This window comes from Dasypus novemcinctus, chromosome 4 (assembly GCF_030445035.2).
Source record: "Dasypus novemcinctus isolate mDasNov1 chromosome 4, mDasNov1.1.hap2, whole genome shotgun sequence".
Classification (NCBI taxonomy): domain Eukaryota; kingdom Metazoa; phylum Chordata; class Mammalia; order Cingulata; family Dasypodidae; genus Dasypus; species Dasypus novemcinctus.
Genome location: NC_080676.1, coordinates 4,703,231 through 4,714,733, shown reverse-complemented (window position 1 = coordinate 4,714,733; position 11,503 = coordinate 4,703,231). Strand labels below are relative to the sequence as shown.

At 45.0% G+C, this 11,503-nt stretch overlaps 1 long non-coding RNA gene across 2 annotated transcripts; it reads right to left on the bottom strand.

The window, feature by feature from the left end:
* Positions 1-378: 378 nt before the first annotated feature.
* Positions 379-11,173, bottom strand: LOC101421687 (uncharacterized). 2 transcript variants are annotated; one of them, XR_009185410.2, is made up of 6 exons: positions 11,049-11,173; positions 10,415-10,529; positions 9,176-9,281; positions 4,949-5,174; positions 2,202-2,234; positions 379-1,594 (listed from the first exon to the last, which is right to left on the bottom strand). It is a non-coding gene; the product is annotated as an uncharacterized lncRNA (long non-coding RNA). The 2 variants fall into 2 exon arrangements; XR_001117628.3 differs by having other exon boundaries at positions 4,949-5,035.
* Positions 11,174-11,503: the final 330 nt, after the last annotated feature.

Below are 11,503 nucleotides of genomic sequence, written 5' to 3'. Positions count from 1 at the left end.
AAACCCCAGCACCAACTACAGCTCCGGTAAAAGTAACAGGAGAGGCTTGTGGACAAAGATCACATCTGAGTCCAGCTCCATCACACAGAAACACAAACTCCAAAGTAGGGCCAACTGACATGGCACTGAACTCCATCTGCCATGACCATAGAACCTGTGGGTCTCTGTAGCCCTCAGAAGAACCAATACCTGGGGCTGTACCTACTTTATCTGTCTCTGGGACTCTGCTCAGGTGTGCATAAGGGCAACCCCTCTGATAACCTCCCGGCTCTTTTTGGAGACTCATAGCCATATAAAGTCATTTGTCCTTTCCATTTCCCCCTTTTATTCAGGTCAAAAAGCATTTTTAACTCCTGATATTATATGTAGATTGAGATATTCTGCTGGTCCGAGTTGACCCTTTTATTCAAGGTCATTTTCTAGTTACATCATCAGCTAAGACCTAGTAGATTTAATAATTCCTATAATTTCAGTCCTGATGAGCAAAAATTATATTTCAAGATATTTGCAGCAATGATAAAGTTAATCGAAACAATCTATGAATTCTATTGGTGACAAAATCACAGGTCCTATTAATACTGCTCCAGTATATTGCCCACATTCATAATTGAATGTTACAGGTTAGTGAAAATTTCAGTTACAGGTTGGTGAAAATAAAGATGCAATTTATTTCCCTATCTGCGTTTATGGACTCCTGTCTTAATGGTGTGAGATTCTGTACTTCTTTCCATATCTTATATTTTTGTTGTCTCATCTACCATGATTCCCTGGTTATCTTATTTAACTCCTTTGTACAGGCTTCAGAAAGATTCTAAGGGGAGTACAGCACCTCAGCCTGTGAGACTCGACTCTTAGAACCTGTGCCTGTTATCCTACCCTCCGTCCTTCTCTCATCCCCACTCTTTATGCTCTGCCCCCCACCCGCACCCCCAGGCTCAGCCCGCTCTAGTGGGCAACTCCCCGACGGTGAGAACCGTCACCGAGGGCTTGGGCTCTGTTGGTTTCCCTCTGTGCTTGCTGATTTATCTAAAAGAGCCACCGCAACTAATTGTTCTCTCTTCCTTATGATCCTGAAACTTGTCATGTTGGAAAAATGTTTTAGTTCCAACATCTTGAATCGGGCAGGTGCTTTAGAATGTCTGAGTATTCACATTGTTTTTCAGTTAAATCCAACCTCTATCAATCCTAGAACACAAGCTAGAACCACGCATTTAAATACACTGATAAAGCAAAATATTAAAAGACCTTCCTGTGGGAAAGGAGCATTCTAGCATATAAGCAGTATCTTGAGTTGGTATTGTGAAGCTGAACAGTGAAGGCAGTCTTCAAGTGGAGACAGTTGTTTAGCCTCTGCAACACTCTTCTCTCTCTTCCATTCCAAAACTGGAAACAGTATAATGTAACTCTCCTTGGTGAAAACAAGACGTGTTTCCTGCCTTCAGGTGAGGCTGCTGTTTGTCCAGTGTAGTGTTTTTCTTGCTCTGCGACTCTTGTTGATTTCTGCCCTGGCAGTTGAGGGCAGAGAAGTTCCAGTTCTCTTGACGACGTCCCAGGAGACTGGGAGTGGACCGGACTCTGGCCAGGGCCATTTATCCTTGAAATTAGACACCAGCGGGGTATTACTCTGCTTATTCAGAAGGAGTAAGAAATAAACTAGCACGTGACAGGGCAAGGAAGTTCATCTCAATCTAGACAAACTTATTTTTATAGGTCAATGAAGGTGATAAAAATGAACACCAGGAAGAGCAGAAGTGGCTGACAGTAAAAGAGAAAGGGAGTGCAAATTTCCACCCAGCAAAAGTTGTTTTCAGGTCGTTAGGATTCTCACCCCACCCGTGTTGTTTCCTATCACAGTTTTTTTTTTTAGAAATTCAGAAATTTCAGAGCATATAAAACATACAGAAAAATACAGTAAATTGTATAATAAATGTCCATGTACCCACCACCCAGTTGGGACAAACATTGCAGCCCTTTGTAGGGGAGAAGGCCCCGCAGGGAAGCTCTCATGAGCCAATGAAGGTGCCCATGAGAGAAAGACGCCCCTTTAACCATCTTTCCTGCCCAGGGAATGTGAAGACACCACACCGTGTAAGAACTGGTCTATCCCCTGCCAAGCCCGTATCATTTTGGGGAAGAGCAAACAGCAGGTATCAACTGGGAGAGGAAGACGGCTTGGGAGACTAGAGAACAGAAGGACCTACCTCTCTTTTCCACGGCAGGTGTCCAGGCTGGAGCTGAGGAAGGAGAGAAGATTTACCACTCGGTGAAAGGGTGAGTTTGGATTATTTCAGGGGATTATACATTCTAATTGCTCAACTGAGCCTGTATTTGTGACTTAAAGTGACTGTGAGACTTCTCCATTATTTAAGAGTGAGCAGAAAAGCAATGGGACTCAGAATTTTCATTTGGGAGCAGGAAAGGTGATTTTTACTGAATAAGTAATTAAAGAAACAGTGGGAGACAAAGTCAAGTTGGGTTTTGATGGCCAGGAGTTTGGCTTGTTCAACATATCACATGGAGAGCATTTAACCGAATTTAACTTGTCATCAGTAGTAAAGCAAACTATAATTTTAGGCGCTAAGAAAGAAAAAAATTGCTACCTAGATGATACAGGAAAATTAGGGCAAAAATCCATGGTGAACAAAATATCAAAATTTTAAAGAGATGGTCAGGATTAGTGGTTTTTCCTTCTGCTCAGGGTTCAATATGTCTCTGCAGGGCCCTGTTACTGATCTTTATTTAAATTTTTGATATTTTGCTCATTATGGTTTCTTGGCATTCATTTTTTAAAAAGTATTACATTGATTTTATTCATCTTGATTAATCAATTTTTTGGCACTCCCTTAAATTTTGCACTTGAGGCAAGTGCCTGGCTCACCTCACACTCCATCCCCCCCCCCCCCCCCCACCTCACTAGCCCTGGTTTTCCTGGGAAACAGAGCTGGGAATAAGGGAGAAAAAAAAAAGAAGAAATTTTAAAAAGAAAGGGAAAAAAGACCTTCTTGCTTATTTTCCTGTAGAAATAGTTGCATAGATTTTCCAAACAGGGTCTCTTTAAAGCTTTCTGTGGACAATATCAGAGATGGCCTAACTGACAGCCCCAGATAACACCAAAGAGTACAGCTCTAATCTTTTCTTTAAAAGACTCCAACTTAATGCACGGGATGACAAAAGTCCATAATAACTGCCTAAATTGGTTCTTTCAATGCTGTTGATATGAAAGTATGAGAAACAAAATTCCTGGGTTAATTTCCTCATTCCTGCCATTTAAAGAAATTCCCTCCAGTACCAATGAAAGTCTAGAGGGAGTTTTATGATACTTATGTGTAATAGTATTAGCGGGTATATCGATTTCTATCACTGGCATCATTTCACTTAATTTTCGTATTTCTCATCTGCTTCCCCAAAACCACTACAGGGGTTGGCAAGGAAGGCACTGTCTCATTTTATGCTCAAGGCGTCAGCTTCATTTTTCAGACAAGACTGAAAATCACACAGCAAACTGCTACAGAGCGGTAACCAGAATCTTGATCTTTTGACTTCAAGGATGGTCCCTTTCCTGGCCACAGCGTTGTGTGCCACTGAAGACAACTTTAAGCGGCCACGTTCGAGGTATTCCAGCTATAATCTGAGCTGGTTAGCAGCTGATCTCCCCGAGGCTATATCCAGCCTCCTAAGGCTGTTTCATATTAAGCAGGTTTGGGAGTGAGTCATTAGGCTGGCACACACCAGCACGGTGATTGCTTCAGCCCTGCTTGGAAACTCTAGGTCCTCCCTTTGCCTAGGGCTAGCAAACGCAGTGCAGACCTCAGCTATAATGTTGCACAGGCTCTGAGGCTGACTCCGTGTTTCTCTTACATTATTTCAGGCTTCATTTAGCATCCACTCATTCCCCCCTTCCTCGCTTACGTGATAAGGTACAGAGTTCTTCAGTCTACACACGTTTCCCTTTGTTTAGGTGAAGCTGAAGCAGAAACGCAGACACACCCTGCTCTGGAAGTGCTTAGTCGGAAAAGGAAACCGAGCCCTTAATCAAGCGGGCTGTTGCCTGACACCCAGGTGAGTCTTACAGATGACAGTATTTTGACCAATTTGAGGAGGGAATTTGGGTTTTCTAGTGCTTCCTGTCCAGGATGGAGGCATTGGCTGCTTCTGGTAATTGGTTTGAAAGCTTTAAGAGCCCCCCTTCTGAATTCTACTGGGCTTAATGCTGAGAGAACATCTGGTTATCCTTGACTTAGAGATGGATTAGGTGACCTGTCCCTCATTTGCCCACCCCACGCCCCGTACGGATTCCTGTCACAGCACTTGCAATGCTTTCTTGTATTATTTTATGTTGAATGTCTGTTTTTCCCATTTGATTCTGGGTGCCAAGAGGGCAGGGGCCATGTCTTCTTTTGTAATCCCTGAAGAGCTGGGCTACCTTGTGGTCAGTGTATACCACTGTGTGACGTCCAGAAGTAAAGCAATTCCAGAGAAGCTCAACGGGCTCCCAGGAATGCCGGGCGGGCACCACAGCGCAGCACACAGACAGCTAGTGCTGTTCCGGCCCCTTCGCTGGCCTGTCCCCAGGTCCACTTGCTGACCCACCTGCTCCCAATTTCTCATAGCCTGAAATCCCGGCCTTACTCACCTGTTCTCATTCTCCTTTTCTTCCTCCTCCTCTTCCGCCTTGTCCTCCTCCTCCGCTTTTTCCCCCTCTCCTTCTTCCTCTCCACCTCCACACCTCCTCATCTTCCCCTCTCCTCCTGATCTTGGTTTTCCACTCCTCCTTCCACCTCTGGCTCAATTTTTTGTTATATGGTCTCACCTGAAATCTTTCAGTATTCTTTCCCACCCTCTCCCGATCAGCACAACCAAGCCCCAGAAGTGGAGGACGCAAACAGAAACCTCCTTTAAAGGGCTGGAGGGAAGCGGATATGGGTCAAGCAACTGAGCTCCTGCCTACCACATGGGAGGTCCCGGGTTCAGTTCCTGGTGTCTCCTAAAGAAGACGAGCAAGCGGTGAACTGATGCGATGGGCTGGTACCGTGAGCTGATGCAACGAGATGATGCAGCAAGAGACACAAGGAGGAAAAACATGAGAGACTCAGCAAAGCAGGGAGCAGAGGTGGCTCAAGCAATTAGATACTTCCTTCCCACATGGGAGGTCCCGGTTCGGTTCCTGGTGCCTCCTAAAAGTAAGATGAACAGACACAGCATATGCAAACAACAACAATGAGGGGGTGGGGAGAAATAAACAAATAAAATAAATATTTTTTTAAAAAAAGGGTTGGGGAATGTTGAGGCTATAAGGGGCAGAGGAGCTCTGTGATCCATACATATTGTTGTTTTTGTCCTTGTCACTTTTATCTTTGTTTCCTCAGCACCTGGCCCTGCGTTTAGCACTTAACTGGATTTTCAGTAAATGGTTGACAAATGCATGAATGAAGTATATTAGCTCTGACCCCATCTGTGCCATCAAAGCTGTTCCTATGAATGCTCAGTTCCCTGCACTTTATTCTGTCCCTTTCAAAGATAGAATGACTAATCAGGAGTTTTTGTCCTACCAATCAGTGGCACTTGGAAATAAAATTTTTGCTAGCTTTTAAGGCCGTGTGTGTGGGGAGGTGTTCCAGGCTCCTTGTAGTCATCCACCATATGGGAGAAGGCGTCTCCCCACAGACCCTCTTGTATCTGGGTGCTGGACCACTGGCACCCCAGATGATGTGTGGGAGTGAAAAGTCTTACCCTGTATGTCAGCCCGATGGATGGAGCCTGCCCTGTGCCTCGATCCTGCCTGTTCCGCTTCTGGAGCCTGGGCCCATGCTTCTGTTCCCCTAGGCCTCAATGAACAGAAGGAACCAATGAACTCCTTGCTCTGTTTACCCCAGTTCTATGAGTGGGCTCTTCCTGTGGCCCCTCCATCCCTGGCCTGTAACTGGATGGAGTATGTTGCACATGGCTCAAATTTTTGGCCCTTAATGTTGATTCCATTCTGTGCCCACTCATCTCGGGACTTTTTTAAGCTACATTCCTATTTCCTTCTCCCTATCTCCAAATAATCATTTTTCTAAACCTTTGCTGGACACAGACTTTGATAGTTTTCTATATATGAGATCCTGGGCCTCAACTCTAAAGAGCCACAGCTTGAATGGGAGAAGGAAGGGGAAGATGGCGCCTGCTGTCCAAAGGGTAGGGCCTGCTCGTGATGGCCAGGGCTTCCTGCAGAGATTTGATTTGAAGGTTAGTATTAATATACTTTGGCAAAAATATTAGATATTGAATATTGAACTTTTTATAGTTTGACATTAAGATATTGTAGCAGTTTGATATTGTTTATGAATTCCAAAAACAGATATCAGATTGTGTTTGTGAACTGGTCTCTTCCTCTGGGCATTATTAGATTGGTTTGGATTCAGAGGTTTCACTTTTGCTTGATTATATTATGATTAAGGCTTTGATTGGGCCACATCAGTAGGACGTTGAGTCCCTGCCCACTAAGAGAAAACGACTCACAGAGAAAATGACTTGACAGAGGAGACAGTTGGAGTTTTGTGATACTGGAAACATGGGAAGTAAACACAGAGGAGAAGAACACAGAGGAATAGAGATGACTCTGTAGGCACGGCAGAGGCTCAGAGAAGAGAGAGTGCCTGAGAGTCTACAACTGACCTTGTGGAGAGAACAGAGCAGCAGAGCTCAGAGAGAAACGAGCTCTCGGAGAGAAACTGGACTTATCCCAGCCTACAGCTGAGGAAGAAGCTGGGACCCTGGAGCCTTAAGAGGAAGAGGAAGTCTGGATCCTTGCAGACATCGGCAGCCATCTTGCTCCAACATGTGGCAACAGACTTTGGTGAGGAAAGTAACCCATGCTTTATGACCTGGTAACGGTAAGCTTCTACCCCAAATAAATACCCTTTATAAAAGCCAACAGATTTCTAGTATTTTGCATCAGCACTCCTTTGGCTGACTAATACAGACATATTTCTGCATTATGATAAAAATGAAAAGTGATACAAGATGGCTAGAGATTTAGATTGAAATGGATATAAGACAATTTTCTGAAGATGATATGATGGTTCCTGAAACAACAAGTCATCAGGACAGTGCTGAGAGAAGAAACATTTGCTGGATAATAAAGCTTTAAATTATTCCTGGAAAGGATCCTCTAATTTCCAATGCTCCAATACTGCTGAAAATACAACTTGGAGGTCATGTTAGCATCTTTGGGTCTACCTAAATCCAAGCAGAATTTACCTGTGGGCATCTGATATGCTTTTGTTCAGACTGATAGAATCAATAACATTAGTCAGGACCTAGTGGAACATCTTAAACTTATCTAGATAATGTCAACACTAGTAGGAGAGTTTTTTATTAATGCTTCTTTTACAGAGAGCACTGGTAATGGTTTTAGTGTTCTGCTTATAGATATACTCGCCAATTCTCAGATGTTTCTAACTCCAAATGGATCAATAGAGGATAACGATGAAATAATGGTTTAATGGATAGCACACAGGACCTAAGTATGTGAGACAGTGAAGGCAGAAGGGAGATGGATTAGGAAAAAACCCAGTCATCCATGGACTAGTGCTTTCAGTGTGGTCAAAGAGTCATTATTTTGTTTGTTTTCCTTAAAAGAGAGAACTGGAAAATAGACTGATCTTGGTTTTGGGTAGGATATTAGAGTTTAAGTTTGCAGACTTGAATAGTTCTGGGTAAGGATAAGGTCCAGAGCAAAGCCACAGGAATGGCTAGTGGTGTGGGGCGGAGGCTGAGGTTGCCCATAACCTTGGCCGGATTTGGAAGAGAGTTAGCCTGACACTTAATGAATGTAGGGCCAGTGGCCAAAGGCGAGCCCTGACAGTGGCCACAAAAGAAGAGTAGAGGGTTTTTATAAGAGAATGAAGAATAAGAGTTTAGATGTGGTAATGTGTAGCCTGAAGAATAAATATGTTCCTTTTCCCAAATAGCCCTGGGGTGTGTGGAGAGTCAAAGAAGAATAAACATCCTCACTCCTTGTCAGAGGACAAGGGCCATGTTTAGTTAAGACAAAAGGGGAAAGGAGCCCAACTGGAAGAGTCTTATGATGTAGGGGAGGGACTTTACTGAGGAAGGAAGGTTCCCAAGAGTCAGCCGAAAGGGTGGGTGGAGGGGGAGGAAGAAGTAGAAAGGTGAGCTGGGGTGGGTATGGAGGTGATGGCAACAGAAACAAGAGGCCATCAGAGCAATTAGCACGTAGGGTATATGCAAACATGCCAATGGTGGAGAGGTAGGTGTAGCAGTTTGATATAGTTATGAATTCCAAAAATAGATTTTGGATTATGTTTGTAAACTGGTCTGTACCTGGTCATGATTAAATTATGATTAGGGCTTTGATTAGGCCATGTCAGTAGGTCCACCAAGGGGTGGGGCCTCAGATAAAAGGCATGGCAAGGTACAGAGTTGGAAGCATTTTGATGTTGGAATTTTGATTTGGAGTTTGATGCTGGAGTCTTGAGCTGGAGCCCCGGGAAATAAGCACTTCCCAAGAAGCAAGCCCTGGGAAGAGAGGACCTGAGCCAGGAAAAGAACGCAGAGGATTAGAGACAGCTCCTTAGACATGGTAGAAACCCCGGGGAGAGAGGCAGAGATAGTCTATAGCTGACCTTGTGGAGAGAGACAAAGCCTAGAGAGCCTCACAGTCTACAGCTGACCTTGTGGAGGAAACAGAGGAGCTGAGCCCAGAAGAACCCAGGAAGCCTGAACCCTCGCAGACGTCGGCAGCCATTTTGCTCCAAGACGTAAAAATAGACTTTGGTGAGGGAAGTAACTTATGCTTTATGGCCTGGTATCTGTAAGCTCCTATCCCAAATAAACACCCTTTATAAAAACCAACCTGTTTCTGGTATTCTGCACCAGCACCCCTTTGGCTGACTGATACAGTAGATAAGGTGGTATCAACTAGCGTGGCGTCCGTCTGGGCCTCTGGGGCACTGGGGCAAGGGAGGGGCTCTTCAGTCGATGCAGAGAGGATTCCCAGTGGTGCCGGAGGCTGGGTGCAGCAGACCCATTTTGGTCCTGTCCGCAATGACAGACCTCTGCCCAGGGCTCCAAAGTGGTGACACTTTGTAAGATTGTTTTGTGCTTCTGCATGAGCCAGCCTCAAGTAGAGAGGGAAGAACTGTTGCTCCTAAATCAAAAGGGAGAGACTTACCCATCTAAGTCTGGGTTCTGAGAAATTGGACAAACTTTGCCTCATGTTGGTGAATGGCCTCTTCTTCAGTGTCCCCCTGGAAGCACCGGGCCTCAGTCACAGAGTCCTCAGGTCCAAAAGAGATGAGAATTCAGTAACTAAACTCCTTGTCCAAACCAGCCTAGCCTCATGACTGTGAAATAAAGCAGCTCCCAAAAGCCTTCATCATCAGAGCAATCGATCTTCCCAGACTCGCCTCCCATCACGGGGGGGGGGGGGGGGGGGGGTGTGGGGGGGTGGGGTGTGACCACACCTCAGCCACGTACTGGGCAGGAGGCCAGTTACCGGGGATTTAGATACAAAGATGGGGACATGGTTCGAGAGGTAAAAAAGGTAAACTCAGGTTTTGGGAAAACTGCGATACTAAATCAAGACAAGGTAAATGCAATGCTGAATCAATGAATGGCTAGTCTAATCTTCTTTATGTAACTTAGGTTTTAGCTGTGGTCATCCTGTCCCTTAATATCTGCTAAGGTTGGCTCAGGCCCCATCCTGGGGGAAGTACAGTGCTCTGGCCAGGTTTATGGAAAACCCTATGGATTGGCAGTTTTCCTAGTCACCCCTGCTCTGATTCCCAACTTTGACTGAGTTCTTCTCCACCTCAAGGTGAACCTAATCACAGGGCCCAGTTTCTTCTGGGTTTCCTCCTAAAGCAGCACTCACAGGAGACCACAGCATATTGTAGAACTCTTACTGCTGGAGGGCTGGGGGGCTACGCACCAGCACCAGACAGATGAAGTTCATATCATATGGCCCTGTTCTTTAAAAAAAAAAAAAAAAAAAATATATATATATATATATATATATATATATATATATATATAAAATTGGAGAAGTTGTGAATTTACAAAACAACCATGCATAACATGCAGAATTCCCATACTTCATTCCTCCACCAACACCTTGATATGGTACCGTTCTTAAAATACCCCTTTGCTATTTCTACCGACTCCTACCATGTTACCTAACTCTCTTTCCTGCTCTCCTCTTGTCTTCCTCTTCCCTTCACTCTTCCCCCCTCCATGCCCCTTGTCAATTTTTTAAGCAGAGAAGTTTAGCGGCCTCTTTGTTAACCCCTGCCAACCCTGGTCCAGGGCTCAATTTCTACTCCCACCTGGTTTAATAAGGAATTTTCCTAAACAAGATGGTTCCTTCTGTAGGAGAAAGTTTGGAGCCAGCTGGGTAAAAGTCTTTCCTTACCTCTCCATGTTTTTAATGCCCCTGTCAAAAGACAGCTGGGGGAAGCAGATGTGGCTCAAGCAACTGGGCACCCACCTATCGCATGGGAGATCCTGGGTTAGGTTCCTGATGCCTCCTAAAGAAAACGAGCAAGATGGCAAGCTGATACCATGGGCTGGCACGATGGGTTGATGCAACAAGATGATACAATGAGGAGACACAATGAGGGACACAATGAGAGACACAACAAGCAGGGAGCAGAGGTGGCTCAAGTGATTGGGTGCTTCCCTTCTACCTGGTAAGTCCTGGGGTCAGTTCCCAGTGCCTCCTGAAAAGAAGATGAACAGACACAGAGCACACAACGAACAGATACAGAGAACAGACAGGGAGCGCAAACAAGGAAGAGGGGAGAAAAAAATGAATATTAAAAAATTGAAAAAAGACAGCTGGGTCCCAGAGCCTGGGATGGGGCTTAACTGACAGGGAAGTGGTTCCTGATACAATGCACAGAGGAAGGGGAGGGAGCCAAACAGCCACAGGCAGTCCTGGAGATGCAGGGTAACCTTCCCACCCTAGATGTTGGTTCTCACAGTTCCTCAACATTGTGGTCTCTGAGCTGACTTCTTCTCTCAGGACACCTTCCCAGACCACTTACTTGCATGCTTATTCTTGGAAAATGATGCATTGGAAAACAACCTGGAGCTCCCTCAGTTCTTTCACTCTGAACTCATTTCTTCTTCAAAAGAGCTCTTCCCTCTAAGAGGACAGACACAAAACAGCTCTTTGTTAGGACTTGAAAACTCAAGTTTCTTTTTTTCAGCGAATTAGAAGGAAGTATTTTTCCATTCACTTCATTCTCTTACTGGGATTTGCTAACTGGAGCTGAGTAGCTTAGTTTGCTCACAAGGCTTGTTCACTAATTAACAGCCTCCAGGCCAGCTTGTCCTTATCAGGACTTAATATCTCACTCAGGCCTGGCTAAACCCCAACTGAGTGCTGGAAATTGCTGATAGGTTCTTCTAAGATGGGCAGGTATCTCCAAACACAGTAAGCAAGCTGCCTTTCCTGTGCTGGAGTGACCCTGAAGGCTAAGACGCTCGGGGGCCTGCC